General features: G+C 42.8%; 2 protein-coding genes across 3 annotated transcripts in view; both read right to left on the bottom strand.

Annotated features, from left to right (window-relative positions):
- The window catches only part of DSE (dermatan sulfate epimerase), a 50,840-nt gene extending 35,426 nt beyond the window's left edge, over nt 1–15,414 (bottom strand). The window contains exon 1 of one of the 2 annotated variants that reach the window (XM_050949516.1): nt 15,318–15,414. The gene's annotated coding sequence lies outside the window, so the exon portion shown is untranslated. Of the gene's footprint in view, nt 1–11,242; nt 11,386–15,317 lie in introns of those variants that run through there. The other variant, XM_050949517.1, reaches the window with a different exon arrangement.
- LOC127049179 (uncharacterized) overlaps nt 1–16,597 on the bottom strand; it is a 419,610-nt gene that overhangs the window by 240,888 nt on the left and 162,125 nt on the right. The gene's annotated exons all lie outside the window — the stretch shown is intronic.

Genomic DNA, 16,597 nt, shown 5'->3' on the forward strand with positions numbered 1-16,597 from the left:
AAGAAGCAAATCCTAAATAAATGGCTGCCTTAAAATGTGGTTTAAATGACAAATCTGTACAGATTTAAATATAGGTAGTTACTTTTTGAAAATTACTAGCTCTCTAGCTCCAGGTTTCAGACAAATCAAGGCTAAGATCCCCCGGAGGAAAATCAGGGAATTCCTGAAATTCTTCAGCGGGGAAAGGTTATAGAAAGCAGACCCAAGAAAGACAGTTTTATGTAAATAATGAAGACTAATTTTCAATTATTAAAAAGAGAAGTAGGCTGAGGGAAACTAGCAGCCAAAATCAAAGATAAAATGATTTTTCTAAGGAAAACGTGGTTCATAGATACAGAAAGAAAAATCTTAAGAAGCTAAAGCACACAGTTACCCCCTGCTTCCCCGCCAACCCCACATACACAGAGAGGCCAAGATTTTCAAAGCTGAAGTTAAGCTATGTCATATCCATATTTAGGCACCCAGGCCCTGATTCAAAAAGGTATTTAAGCACATTCAGAGTCAATGGGACTACTTATGTGCTTAAAGTTACACATGTGTTTAAGTGCTTTGTTGGACTGGAGCCCTAAAGAAGAGGGAGCTGTTGGTACCGGGCACTTTCGAAAAATCAGATCATGATTCAGGTGTCTAAATATGAACTTAGGAGCCTAACTTCAGGAACCCAGCTTTTAAGTTTTGGCCATGCTGTGCTTCTTCTTTCATGTGTGCCACCAGGATAAAAATAATCTAAGAATTCTAGTTCAGACACTTGTTTCCAGCACAATAATTCTTTTAACACTAAGTAACAGGAGGAAAAAAATGAATAGAGCACTTGTGTTTTGTTACATTGTATGAATAAATTCTGTGTCTTTTAGACAAAAGGATTATGATAGAGCAAGTGTGCAGATTGCTGGGGACTATTTCTATTATATCGAATCTCTCTCTCGCACACACAGGTTTATCCAGCTACGCTTAAGACTAATCCTATCAACCAGCTGTAAACAATGAATTCCTGCAATAGAATATTCTGACAGGAAGGAGTTAAGAACCAACCAAACCAGTACATCATGCTTCAAACATGATGTTGGTTTCCTAATAGTACTGAAGGACTGTTTCCATAATAAAAGCCATAGTTTTCCAAAAGTTTTTAATTCTTTAGATCTGGGAAAAAAAAGATTAAACAAAAGATAAACTAGAAAGAATTTCTGAAGAACAAGCAACAATTCCTGATTCTAGAATAAGAGGAAGAATGAAATGTTTTCTTCACAGTCATACATTACAAGAAATCACCCTGCTGCCCACAAAAAAAGCAAGACACAGCCATTCAATAGGGAAATCCTTCATTCCTCTCTCTGGTTCCAGTTCAGGAAAGTACATTACAACAACAATGGGACTTAAGCATTTGCTTACATATGTGTGCTTAAGTGCCTTCCTAAATGAGAGCCTCTCTGAACAAACACCACAAAAAATACTGGAGCATTTCCCAGGATCTCTGCAAGGTAGATCACATCTTCCTAGTACCCTACCATTCCATTAACATCAGTCAATACAAGCCATGCATCATTTCCCCCCTTCATAAATTTCTCAGAATGGAACTGAAATATAAATGCCATACGAACCTTTTTTCCCCCTCAGACATTTACAGTAACCATCATACAAGATTGTTTGACCTGAAGACAGGCTGGTGTAGGATAAACCTCATCTTCTTTCATTATACTCAGAAATCAAGATCTTGAAGAAAGTCAGCAGATACTGGTAAAAACAGTACTTTAAAATCATTCCTGTTTATATTTCATGTATCCTGGAGTAAAATGTTAAAAGATCATAAGGATATTCTTAAGCTGCAGAGAAGACAACATACTGTCTCTAAAGTTCAAAAAGACCCAAATCATGTCTCCTTTTTCATTAGTATCTAGGGGCTCCAAATCAGCAGCAGCTATGTAAGGGAGCAGGCAGGTCACAAGGTGTTCATACTCCTTTCTTTAGACTCTATTCTCTATGGAGGCACCATCCACAGCAATATGGAGAGGGTCAATGGGGTAAGATCCTGGCAAGCCCACGGGATCACTGTCTCTGTGGATTCACTGTTCATACAATATTAGGGTTGGAAGAGACCTCAGGAGGTCATCTAGTCTGAAGTGAGGTTGTAGTTCTCCTGGTTCTCTTTCTTCCCTTTTTTAAAGATATTTGCCTTTTTCCAACCGTCTGAGACCTCCCCTGATTCCCATGAATTTTCAAAGATCATGGCCAATGGCTCTGCAATCACATCTGCCAACTCCCTCAGCACCCTTGAATGCATTGGATCTGGACCCCTGGATTTGTGCATGTCCAGCAGGGCCGGCTTTAGGAAGTGCAGAGCTCAGTTCAAACAGTTTCGATGGAGCCCTGGCAGGGATGACTAAAAAACAAAAAACCATGTGAAAAAACACGTGGGGCTTGTATTCACCAGGTGGTGCTCTGAGTCTTTGGCAGCACTTTGGTGGTGGGTCCTTCACTCGCTCCAGGTCTTCAGCGGCACCGAAGGACCCACTGCCAAAGTGCCGAAGACCCGGAGCGAGCGAAGGACCCGCCGCTGAACTGCTGCTGAAGACCTGAAGCACCGTCAGGTGAGTAAAAATTTGAAAGTAGCCTCTAGCTAGGGAAGGGATTCTCACTGGGCACGGGGCCCTCTTAGGCGCAGGGCCCGATTTGGGGGAATTGGTGGAATAGGTCTAAAGCCAGCCCCAATGTCCAGCTTTTCTAAATAGTCCTTAAGCTGTTTCACCACTGAAGGCTGCTCACCTCCTCCCCATACTGTGTTGCCCAGTGCAGCAGTCTGGGAGCTGACCTTGTCTGTGAAAACTGAGCCAAAAAAAGCAGTGAGTACTTCAGCTTTTTCCACATCATCTGTCACCAGGTTGCCTCCCCAACTATGTTTTCACTCCACCCCACCCCTGTTCAAACTGTTCTGCATACAACAGGGAGAGTCCCTTGGACTCTACAACCTGGGTAGGGGTCTGGACTATTCCTCACCAACCAACACAGAGGATCCCTGCCCAAAACCCACTTATTTGGGTTTTGTGAAGACAGAGAAAAGGTTGGTGTAAGTGAATAAACAGTCAAAAGGCAAGACAAAAACCCTGGATCTTAGCAGGGTTCATTGGAATCCTTGGAAGCAGCAGCACTGATAACGATAGTAATAATGGAAACAATCACACGGCTTTAAGGATCATGGAACATTAAAAGCTGCAAGAATAAAATCAGATAAAACAATAAATAATGATAAAAAATAATGGTAAGAAATTACAGGTTATGCAGCCCTATACACACTGGGACCACCATGACAGACTGTGTCTCCCCCCTAGGAAGGTCAGATAGCAGTACAACCACTGCCCTCTCTTGGAGGTTCTGCCAGGGGGATCAGTTTTCATTTAAGCTCCAAAAGAGGCTCTCCAGGAGCTGTTCTAACTATTTGATAAGATTAGCACACTGGATGTGGCTCACCATTTAAGACATGAACACTGTCAATTTCTTATCTTCAGTTCAGGGTTGAGATTCCCCAAGCAGGAGCACAAAGTTAGGACAAAATTGGGGCCCACTCCTCTTCTCCTTCCACTTCGGAAGGAGCTGTGTAGTTGCAGTTTTCCATATAACCCCACTGTCATAAACAGATAGTTAAGGGTTAATAGAACAGGAGTACTTCATGTCTCTTTTGACTGTAAAGGGTTAACAAGTTCAGTGAGCCTGGCCGTCACCTGACCAGAGGACCAATCAGGGGACAGGATACTTTCAAATCTTGAGGGAGGGAAGTTTTTGTGTGTGCTGTTAGTTTTTGCTTGTTGTTCACTCTGGGGGCTCAGAAGGACCAGACGTGCAACCAGGTTTCTCTCCAATCTCTTTGATACAGTCTCTTATATGTCCAGAATAGTGAGTACTAGGTAGATAAAGCGAGTTAGGTTTATGTTTGTTTTCTTTATTTGCAAATGTGTATTTGGCTGGAAGGAGTTCAAATTTGTATTTTGCTGAAAGAATTTTAATTTGTACTTGTATACTTAGGCTGGGAGGGTATTCCCAGTGTCTGTAGCTGAAGGACCCTGTAACATATTCCATCTTAAATTTACAAAGATAATTTTTACTGTTTTTTTCTTTCTTTAATTAAAAGCTTTACTTGTTTAAGAACCTGATTGTTTTTTTTATTCTGGTGAGATCCCAGGGGACTGGGTCTGGATCCACCAGGGAACTGGTGGGGAGAAAGGAGGGAAGGGGGAGAGAAAGGTTATTTTCTCTCTGTGTTAGAATTACTTTCTCTCTCAGGGAGAGTCTGGGAGGGGGAGAGAGAAGGAGGGGGGAAGGTGAATTTTCCTGTTTTGAGATTCAAGGAGTTTGAATCACAGTAATCTTCCAGGGTAACCCAGGGAGGGGAAGCCTGGGAGAGGCAACGGTGAGGGAAAGGGTTTACTTTCCTTGTGTTAAGATCCAGAGGGTCTGGGTCTTGGGGGTCCCCGGGCAAGGTTTTGGGGGGACCAGAGTGTACCAGGCACTGGAATTCCTGGTTGGTGGCAGCGCTACAAGTACTAAGCTGGTAATTGAGCTTAGAGGAATTCATGCTGGTACCCCATCCTTTGGATGCTAAGATTCAGAGTGGGGAATTATACCATGACACCCACATTATCTGAGTTATGTTCCCATATCATGAAGTATGAATTCTCCTCATCCAGATACAATATAGGCACTCATCTGAGAAGAAGCTATGATAATGAAAGGTGGTACTGTGAACAAAGAACAGGACAGGGACTCAGGAGATCTGAGTTTTATTCCTGTGTCTGCCACAGACCTTCTTTTACCATCAGACGAATCATTTTGTCTATGATTCAGCAAAGCACTTAAGCCCATGATGAACCAAATCTATCCTTGTTCAGCAAAGCACTAAAATGCATGGTTAAGTCTCAGTGAAATGAAAGCGACTTAAGTACGTGGCCAATTCATGCTTTGCTGATAGGGTGGCCAGGTGGCCCATTTTCAACTGAATCTACTGACCGGACACCCAACATCTGGTTACTGTGGGCAGGGGAGGTATAATTCATCACCTGCACCAGCCCCTACTCAGCCCAGGCCACCTCCTACCAGCATTGGGTGGCTGCAGCTTCCAGCCCCAGCTCTGCAGGTGAATCCCTTCCGACCCACGCAGGGAGTGGGAGAGGAAAAGCAGTGAGAGACAGAGGGAGGGGGAAAGAGGAGCAAATGGTGGGGTGGGCCTCAGGGGGAAGGGGCAGGGCAGGTGCGGGGCCTCGGGGAAAGAGGCAGGGTGGGTTGAGGCCTGGCGGAAGGGGTAGGGAAGGGGAAGTTCCGGCACTCCTCCTGGATTGTCCAGTTTTTAAATATTACAAAGTTGGCAACACTATTTAGTTCAACCCCACTGAATAGGGATGGACACAATCACTTGCCTAAGTGCTTTGCTCAGTTGGGGCTTCTGGGCTTAGGAACACAATTAAAATGCACTCTGGGTCCATCCTAGCTGAAAGAGTCAACACATTTTAGAATAAGCAGCAAAGAGTCCTGTGGCACCTTAAAGACTAACAGATGTATTGGACGTGGGTGAAAGCCCACTTCGTCGGATGCATGGGATGCATGGGTATTCACCCATGAAAGCTCATGCTCCAATACATCTGTTAGTCTATAAGGTACCACAAGACTTTTTGCTGCTTTTACAGATCCAGACTAACACATCTACCTCTCTGATACTTGACATTTTAGAATGTACTCCATCAGTCTAATAGGGATAATTTTCTCCCACCTTACATGGTTGTTTAAAGGGTAAATTCATTTATTTTTATATCTATCTTCAGATGTAAGGTGCTATGTAAGGACAAAGGATAAAATTTGGCCCCAAATACTAACAATTATAATAATAAAAGCACATATGTTTTAGATTCACTACAAATGGATTGATTTATATAGCAAAATTTAATTATTGTAGTAGAATTCATTTATTTTGAAAATTAACTTCTGCAAGCTGAATACCCTTTAACAGGACAGTCAACTGACTTATATTGTTTGTGTATTGTTCTCTAATGTGCTTTTTTTTCTAAAATAATGAACATTACAGAAATATATCAAGTTATTTTGCAAATGAATAAAAAACCTTATTACTTGCACAGCTGTTATTTCAACAGGCAATTCCAAATCTGTTCAGATAATTGGCAGCTCATTCAATCAGATATCAGTGGGGAGAATCAATACACAGACATGCTGCCAGTTTGTTAGACAGAAAGGTTAGGATACCGGGCAGTCAGATAATTGGGATCCTATCATACACTATTATTTAAATTAAGAGATTTCCCTTAATCTTGTCTCAGAATGTGAAACCACATAGCCGCCATACACAACTTGGAAGCTAAGCTTTAGAAAGCCATTCAGCATTTTGGGGAAAGAATTTTCTTTGCCTAATTAGTAGGAAATCACTCACGGATACACTCACGTATAAAAAGAGGGCAAATGCCTAACTGGCCAAGAAAAAGGTTAATGTACCAATTTCTCAATAGTTTGAAAGGACAGTTTCCTGTGACTCACAATCAGTGGACGGATGTTCAACTGTAGCCAAAATGTGTCATAACATTGATGGCCCTTATGGAGCTGAATATTGCTATGTGCAAATTGTGAGTCCTCCAAATAAAGTTAGTTTGATACAGCATTTAAGATAAAACAAGAGGTAGGCTTTACTCTAGTTAGAAGTGCATGCAAAGAAAATTCCAGCATTGAGCTCCACAAGATGGGGAGGGGAAGAGGGAGGGGTGGAGACCCACAAGGTTCCCTGCCTATACAATTTCACCTCATTTATGGTAAAACCCTTTAAATAATCTGATCTTCTAGATCCCTCATGGTGTCTTTACAAAATAGGAATTATTTGGAGTGTCCTGGAACTAACTTTGGGGACTGATTATACAGTCATTGTGCTCAAAAAACGTTACTAAACTTTAGTGGAAGTTTGGCTGGCATGACAACTGCAGAATAATGTTCTACAAGTCCAAAAGCAGAAGTGACCTAAGACCTTGCTAGCACCCTCAACTCTCGTATATGAGCAGATGTACATGATGGAGACTAAGCACTCAGAAGAGTGATACAATTGAAACAGTACCATAGTTTTAAATGAAACTCTCTTCCATCATAATGAAAAATGTCAAGTTCTGCAAGAGAACGTGTCTTCTAAAAAGGGGCTCTTGAGTTTCAGAGATATTGTTTTTGTCATTCTGTTCTTTAATTGTAATAAATACATAATTTCTTGATACATTATTCATAGTGATAGCTTCTACTACTCAAGTTAATATATTGCGTTAGTCCATCCCCAATCCTGTCTTGAATTACACAGTGACGACACTTCCCATGTAATAACTTAAATTGCATGATAATATCAGCCTATTAAAGCAACAATGTCAAAATACAAATCTTGAAAACATACACTCACAGCCAATCAGATAAAAGAGTTGTGCAAATGTGAGTGGAAAATTATCTAATTCCAATAACAGCTGCTTTCTTATGTTGGTCTGAACAGCAGAGTGTATTATATTCCCCTAAACAGGCATGCATAGACATCCTTTTGCACAACTGCTGATAACTGCCAATAATATAGTTATTTCTCTCAAGTGGTTGTAGGCTAGGTCACTAGTCGTGGTAGGCTAGGAAATTTCCTTTTTGGCACTTGGCCCACAATCTTCAAAAAATTAAGCAAATCTTTCCGTATAATACATGTTGCAATTTAGTCTCATTGATGGTAATGGAAATAACTGGTAAATCCTCCATATATTGACTGGAGAATTGTTTAGCCTGAACAGCAAGCCCCCTCACTATTTTCCCATTAAAAAAGTGATTTAATACTGGTTTAAATATTTTAGCAAAACAGAGTTAAACATGGAAGAGCAATCAACCAATCTGGTCTGAGATCAACAGAGCTTAAGAGCTAAACACTGTAATACAGGTAAAGGGAACTCCTGGATATGTGTGCAGTTCCCACATGTGTGCATGTACCCCATGGCAAATTAAGCAGGACACAGAGAGGGCCCAGGAAAAGTACCACCTGATTCTATACAAATTATAACCTAACTATTCAGACTTCCCATACTTACACAGTTCAAACAGCACTAGAAACAAGGTATTTTCTGTTCTTTTCAGAACTTCATCATGGGACAATGGGGCAAGAAATTCAGATGTTCCAGTACAGTCAGAAGAAGTCCTCTGTTTCATTCCCTCCCCACACCCATTTAAACCATGCAAAACCAGTGACCAAACTTCAGTCCAGTGCCAAATAGGAGAATAAAATACTGAGAAGAGTTCAAAAGCACAACTTCCTGATTCACAATATACCTTACATGGCCTACTATGGGCCATTACTTCATTTCTTTTACTGTAGAGCAGGGGTCGGCAGCCTTTTGGAAGTGGTGTGCCAAGACTTCATTTATTCACTCTGATTTAAGGTTTTGCGTGCCAGTAATACATTTTAACGTTTTTAGAAGGTCTCTATCTATGTCTATAATATATAACTAAACTATTGTATGTAAAGTAAATAAGGTTTTTAAAATGTTTAAGAAGCTTCATTTAAAATTAAATTAAAATGCAGAGGCCCTCGGACCTGAGTGCCAGTGAAAACCAGCTTGCATGCTGCCTTCAGCACACGTGCCATAGGTTGCCTACCCCTGCTGTAGAGTCCACTGGGTAGAAAAAATGTTAAACGGCAAATGTTATTGATTTATTTATTGTTCTGTAAGCAAATACATTTTAGCTGGAGAAAATAATTTGTATTGAAACACTGTACACACGATATGCAAACCCACAGTATGAAAGCCAGGAAGTCAAATACAGGCACAGCATGTTTCCTCTGCACTAACATTCCAAAATTAGCAATCTATCATCGTCATCCTAGAGTTTTCGGATATGGACAAGCATTTTGAACTTTGCTTTTAATTCATCTCCATAAATCTCAACTACAACTAATATGTTTGCAAAGGCATCTTACTAAGAAAAAAGTTGGTTTTTCACTATTTATATCCCACTACGAGGTATACAGAGAAATAAAAGACAACCAGAGACAATATTTTTCAATACTAAGGAAATAATATTTGATATATGTAATACTGAACAATTTCACTGGCTAATTAAAATTAAGTTTATACATGGTTTTAAATTATGCACTGAGCTCTCCATGTATTTAGAGTAGTATGCAGCCCTGCAAGAAATATCACCTCATAAAAACCTAAGTTCCCTGTAAACTGCATGGCCACACAGCAGGCTATTAAACGCCAGACAGGTGCTTGATGAACCTGCCCGGCTGGGACCTGCTGGGGGAGGGGCGCCCCTCTCCCGGTCCCAACCCAGCCCCAGACTTGCTGCGACCCAAAACCCCTCATCCCCGGCCCCACCCCAGAGCCCGCACCCCCAAACAGAGCCCTCACACCCCTGCATCCTAACTCTCTGCCCCAGCCTTGTGCCCCCTCCCACACTTCGAATCCCTCGGCCCCACCCTCATCACATGAATTTTGTTCTATGCACAAATATGGTGGTGATGCATCATTCCGCACACATGTGGGAAAAATTAGAAGGAACACTGGTAAGAACTAAGGGTTGCAAAAAGTTTGCAACATGCTACTGGTAAAATAGCTACCGCAATGTATTTTAGTCCGTTTATTTTAGGCATTTTTAATCTGCCCATTTTCTCTGTATGTAGACTTCTTGCAGTTATTTTTTCACGTCTTATAATTTGTCATTTTACAACCGTTTATATAGAGCAATAAAAGCGAAGCGCACTATATTAAAAAAATTAACTGTAAAGTTCTGTCAGTTTCAAAACAAGATTTAAATTGTTGGTACACCAACAACTGATTTTTTTTCTAATATAATATTTACTTAGTATTGAAATGCTCCTTCAGTAATCTCCTACTTGTGCTAACATTATTATCCTTAACTCCATTTAGGCCCTTTTATCCCACGCTCCATGGAGTGAATAAGTCATTTTGGGATACTCCTAAAGGCACTCATTCCCAACTAGTGCAGACTCGTTTAAATATTTGCATTCGTTGAATGAAACATCAATCAGTGTCACCATCAAAAATGTAAAACTACACAAACACAGAGAAAGATGTCCTGAATCACACAGCCTTAATACTTTTTACTTCAGACTCAACTGAAGTCACTTATTAAGGGATAGGTATGTAGTTCAGGATATAAAATACAGTTATTTTTATTTGTAAAATCTTTCCAGAGAAATTAAGATTAATAGAAGAAAACTCTAGAACATGTTTAGTCTTTCAGTTAGGATGGACCCAAAGTATGTTTTAACCGTGTTCTCAAGCCCTGATAACATTCAAGGCTATAATCCTGGAAACACATTCACATGTTATTTATTAACTATAAACCACAGTTATGGATTAGGACCCTGTCATGGTAGGCACTGCACAAACACATAACAAAAATATAGTCCTAGCACCAAAGAGCCTACAGTCTAAAGCAGTGGTTCTCAAACTTATTTGATTGGGCTCCCCTTCTTTGTGTCTGTAGTCATTTATACTCCCTCCCCACCCACAAGTACATATACCACCACTCAGCTCTGAAGGCAGAATGAAGAGCAGCAGATTCTGGCCAGAAGCCCAGCTCTGAAGGCGCTGCACCAGCAGCAGCACAGAAGTAAGGATGGCAATGTGAAAAGTTGTATTTGCAAATATCACTGTTCACAGCAGACGCAGAAGTGTGCAGCAGCGCACAAGTAAGAATGGCAATGTGAAAAATGATATTCACCAATATCACTGTTCACAGCTGATTTATTGCCCCACTGCCACCCTTACTTCTGCCTTGCTGCTGCCACCCCAGGGCTGACAGCCGGAGCCCTACCTCCTCCAGGTAAGGATTGGAGATGAGGAGGAAAGAGAGCTTAAGCCTGGGATGCCTCCGGGAGAAGGAACTGGGAGGGGGTACTTGAGCCACTGCCAACGAGGCACTGGGCAAGCGGAAAGAGAGCCTAAGTGGCGGGGCTCCAGTTATCTCCTTTATCCCCACCTTCCAGTGTGCACTGCCCTTCTGCACGAGCGCCAACTATCCTGGGCTGACAGCCACAACTTTTCAAAAAAACCCAAAAAATAAAATAAAGCACATAGCTCGTGCCTCCCTTAGCACATTCCCACGCTTCCCTTGGCAGGCTCGTCCCATAGTTTGAGAGCTGTTGGTCTAAATCAGGGATCGGCAACCTTTGGCATGCAGCCCATCAGGGAAATCCGCTGACAGGCCAGGATGGTTTGTTTACCTGCAATGTCCACAGGCTCGGCTGATCACAGCTCCCACTGGCCACGGTTCGCCGTTCCAAGCCAATGGGGGCTGCAGGAAGCAGTGGCCAGCACATCCTTTGGCCTGCGCCACTTCCCGAATGCGGATAGCCGCAGATTTTCAGGGCTCCAATGATGATCCCTCCTGGTCTTAAAGTCTATGAGTTTATGAGATTTTAGTGGAGTTACGATTTCACCCTGGATTATAGTCCTAGCTCTGCTATGACTAGTGCTCATAAAAACATCTGAAACAAAACTTAAATGCCTCATATTAGTCTGAGTTGCTTTTTATGGAGGAGTTATAAAGAAATAACTTAGATTCAGCCTGGTTACTAAATGCAGTTAAGTTCCAGAATACAGACTGGTACCAAGTTTGTAACACAAAGCTGCTGTAACCTGGTTCTTGATATGGCTCTGTGTATAATGTAGACGAGGCAATTTTTTAAAACAGGCTAGGACAAACTTGTTGCTGGAATGTTACTTAAAGGGATAAGAAAAGGTCTCCAACATAGGTCAGTCTTTTCTCAAATCAACTTTTTTGTATTATCTAGGTTAAACCAATCAACCAAAATGGTTTGGAGAAAGTGTTTTATATCCTTCAAGAATAGTTGTATTGCTAGTTAAAGGCACCAGACTGACAGCAGCGGGAACGAAAATCTTTCTACTCAGTGAATGGATATATCATGGATACGAACTGTGCAAGTTTCTACATGCAATCCTCGAAATGTGTCTCAATCTTGACCTAGAGGGATCATTTCTGTATGGAGTGCATTCGACGAAGTGGGTATTCACCCACGAAAGCTCATGCTCCAATATGTCTGTTAGTCTATAAGGTGCCACAGGACTCTGCTGCTTCTGTATGGGGAGGATAGTTCTGTTTATAATCCCATTCAATACTTGTTCTCTCTGCTGAGACTACTAATTAGGCCTTGTCTACACTAGAACGGATTTGCATGTATAGCTAAGTAGGCATACCTAATCTGGCTAGTGGAGATGCAGTTTATACCAGCAAAAGAGTGATTTCACCAATACAGCTTATACCAATTTCCTGAACAATACAAGATATACTAGTAAAAAGGCTTTTTTGAACAGAATAACTGCATCTATATTTGATTTTTGGTGGCACAGGTATGTCGGTTAGGCTGTGATCTCTTCCCCCCCACCCCCACAATCCTAGCTGGTGTAGCAATGCAGGCAAAACTTTTAAGGGTAGACTAGGCCTTGGTAATAAATAAGAACATTTGTTCACTAGGAACTGAAACTATCATACTCAAGTCACCCAACAGCCATTCCACAGTGGGAATGACCTGAACTGGATTTATAGCTTGAGTTCTGATGAAAGGCTTTCTATCCCATTATCATTCTCTTGAGCAAGTGAAATCGAATGAACAGAAGACTTCAATAGGTTTAGAGATCTGGATAAAATGTTATTAATCCTAAAGTCCTGGTACTTTATATCTAAACTCTAATTGTCTACTGTTTTCATTATTGTTATTTTTATTCGTATACCATCCAAATTGTGCTAGATGCACCCAACCAATGTGGTTTGCCCACAAGTAATTAATACATATCTATTTCCTGTTCCGGAATTGGAGAGATTTGTTTACTACTATTCCAATTATAGTTAGATCAGTCTGTGAGGTGTGAAGTGCCTTGAAAGTTCAGCTAAAGCTTTAAGCTCTGGTTCTTTGATTCATAAACTCTTCTCTCTTTTAACTGATCTTGCATTAAAACACAATGCTCAATTTGCAAAGTCATTCTTTTGGTGACAATACAAAGTGATATCAAACATTGTGATTCTACCAAAAACAAAAACAAACAAACAAACAAAATCATCAAGCTATACAGCCAGATAAATGTGAGATAAGAGCTTCTGTACTTGGCAAAAACAATAGAAAAGATTGCTAGGAATTAAAATTGTTTTTGTTTTATTTAGCTCTAACAACTTTGGACCAATAAAATGTATTCCTTTAAAACCCCTTTGTTTTGCTGTTCAGGGCAATTTAGAGATAGAGCGTCAGCTTTAGCTTGAGATTTCCTTACTTTTGCTGTTTTGTGCTAGAATCTTTATATTACTTAGCTCACAAAAAGGGCATGTAAGCAATGATCACTTGTAAGTGGATTCAAAGTTGAAATGAGATTCTGCATATCAATAGCACTGTCCATCCAAAGATCTCCAAGCAATTATTAAACATTACACTGACTAAACCTCACAACAACCCTGTGAGATGGGAAAAGTACAGACATCCCTGTTTATGGTGGAGAAAACAGAGGCCTGGAGAGGTGAAGTGACTTGCCCCAGGGTGACCCGACAAGACTATTTTAGAAGCAGAAATCTAAATATTGACTCCACATCTTGAACTTTAACTATTAGATTATGTTCCTTTAAAATATTTTGTTGTGCTGCAATATATATTGGCAACATAGTATGATAAAGACAGCCAATGAGCCACCTCTTGCCTGGAATTTCTTTGTTTTTGCTGGATTGTGTCAAAAAACTTTAATGTTACTGAAAAAGACACTGGCCTTTCTGTGGCAACCAAAAAACATGCTGTTATTGTGTACGTCTGAAGGACAGTTTAGCAAACAGCTTCTACCTCAGCTTCACTATCCAGAGAAATAATTATATTGAGTCTTTATGAACTCACATTGTTTTGACATGGAAGAATCTGTAGTGCTAGAAAGGTAAGGATTATAACCACTTTGCTGCAACATCATTTTGGAGCACCAGATATTGATGCCTGTGTTCCAGGATATTATAAATTTAGTACAGTATGCGATCTCTCTTCTTTTAAGGAAATATATCCCACCATCATCATGGGAATGGGGGGATGAAATTGATGATCTAGTAATAATGGTCCTATAGCACTTAAACATTTTTGATAACAAGCAAAAATGGCAAGCTGGTCAACCTCAGGCAAATCATGCTCTTGCTCTGTGCCTCAGTTTCCCTAGCTTCAAAACAAGGATGCTCTCCTTTCACATGGGCATTTTATAAGTCTTAACTCATTAGTGTCTGTAAAGAGCTTGGGGGCTCTTGGTGCTACAGAAGAGCACAAAGCTCCAAAGTTTAAAGCTTTTGTACTACTTTTAGTCATTTTGTTCCCACCTAACCACCCAACATTTCTCTAATACAGTCCAATTCTGTAAGGTGCTGAATGTCTCAAGTGGTAATGAGCAGCCATTGACTAGACCAGTGGTTTTCAACTCTGAGGGTCCACAGAGTAGGTCTAAGATTTCCAAACGGCCTCACACCTCCAATCGAAAATTTTTAGGGGGCCGCAAACGAAAAAAGGTTGAAAACCACTGGAGTAGACCATTGAGAGGACGCTGACCCTCAGGATCACTTCCCAAGTGGTTTGTTGCAAACTGATTTAGACAGGTACGGAAAACTGACATTTCTACTCAAATTCTACTGGCTTGATTCCCAAAGGTGATGAGCCACATCGGAGTCAGTAGGTCACTTTGGTGGCCACAGCACCTCTGCAAATGAAAAACAAACCAACCCATCCCTCTCTCTGGATGTGTCAATCCCCCTCACATTTCCAGGTAGAGGGAGATCACTGACTGGAAGCACTTTGTCAAAAAGAAAACATGCCACAGGACTCCTGGCTGCACAGAACTATTCGGAAATGCAATTGCTGCCTACGCTGGGGGGAGGGGGTTCAGCTCCAGGCTTGCCGAGAACCAGCATTCGGTCAGGCTCAGCCGCACACGTGTCCCGGCACTGCGGTACACAACACATCCCAACGGAGCACGGCTCACGCACTTTGGTGAACTCTTCCCGAGCCCCACAACAAGCCCCTCGCCCGGACTCACTGCCCGACGCCCCGGAGCAGCAGCGGCTGCCGTGGGGTTAGCGCGGCTCGAGAGCCCCTGCGCTTTTCCCGGGACAATGGATCCGATCTTCTCCAGCCCCCCCCAGCAGCTGCGAGGGGCAGAGCCGGGAGACAAGCGGAGCCCCCCGCCCGCGGCGGAGCCGGACGCTTGGCTCCCAGAAAGTTTCCACTTCCAAGCCCAGGGGCGAGTTCCCGCCCCCCCCCCTTCACCCCTTACCTCGCCCCCGAGTCTCCTGCTCAGCCCGTCCCGGGCGCGGCCGCAGCGCCCGGCAGCCACAGGGGGAGCCGCTCCGGAGGCGCCCAGCTCATCGAGTCGGCCGGGCCATCCCCGCGCGGGGCGGACGGAGGCGCCTGGGGCCGGACGCGGCGCGCGGAGCCGGGATGTGCAGGCGCCGCTGGGACACCCGAGCGCCGCCAGAGCAGAGGGAGGAAACCGCAACGTCACCGAGTGCGGCTGGGGGAGGGGAAACGCCTGGGGAGCCCCCCGCGCCCACCCCCTCCCCCGCCTGGGCCCGGACATCCTCCCTCCCGGCTGGCGAGCAGAGCGTGACCCCACCCCTGCTGAGCCTGCAGGGCGCTTCCTCCCCCGAGGTGCAGCGCAAACAAGGCACATGCCGGCCCGCGGGCCAGCAGGGGACACAACTCCAGCTCCTTTGGGTCTACCCTGATCCTGCTGCTGCTTGTACCCGATCCCCGCACAGAGACCAAGTCTAGCTGCTCCTAGTGCCCCACCACCACCACCCCATCCAGACCCCCAGGAATCCCGGGAGGCTAAGCCTGGCAAAATCCCACAGGCAGCTCCCCAGTCCTTCTTGATTCAACCAGGTTTTGGGCCTAGGCTTCCAAGGTCTAACTTCTAACACAAGTCTACACTCTTACTGCACCTAAAAATTCTGGACCCTGTTGCATTCTGGTACATGGGTGCCACAAAATCCCAGAAACAAGGAGGAGCCCTGATGGCACCTTAGAGACTAACAAATTTATTTGGGCATAAGCTTTCGTGGGCTAGAACCTACTTCATCAGATGCATCAAGTGGAACATACAGGAGCAGGTATAAATACATGAAAAGATATGAGTTGCCTTTCCAAGTGTGAGGTCAGTCTAAGGAGACAACTCAATTGACAGCAGGATACCAAGGAAGGAAAAATAACTTTTGAAGTGGTAATGAGAGTGGCCCATTTCAGACAGTTGACAAGAAGGTGTGAGTAACAGTAGAGGTAAATTAGTATTGAGGAAATTAGGTTTAGGTTTTGTAATGACCCAATACTTTATTCAGGCCTAATCTGATGGTGTCCAGTTTGCAAATTAATTGCAGTTCTGCAGTTTCATGCTGGAGTCTGTTTTAGAAGGTTTTTTTTGCTGAAGAATTGCCACTTTTAGGTCTGTTATTGAGTGACCAGGGAGATTGAAGTGTTCGCCTACTGGTTTTTGAATGTTATGACTCCTGATGTCAGATTTGTGTCCATTTATTCTTTTGCTTAGAGACTGTCCGGTTT

Source organism: Gopherus flavomarginatus, chromosome 4, assembly GCF_025201925.1.
Source record: "Gopherus flavomarginatus isolate rGopFla2 chromosome 4, rGopFla2.mat.asm, whole genome shotgun sequence".
Classification (NCBI taxonomy): Eukaryota; Metazoa; Chordata; order Testudines; family Testudinidae; genus Gopherus; species Gopherus flavomarginatus.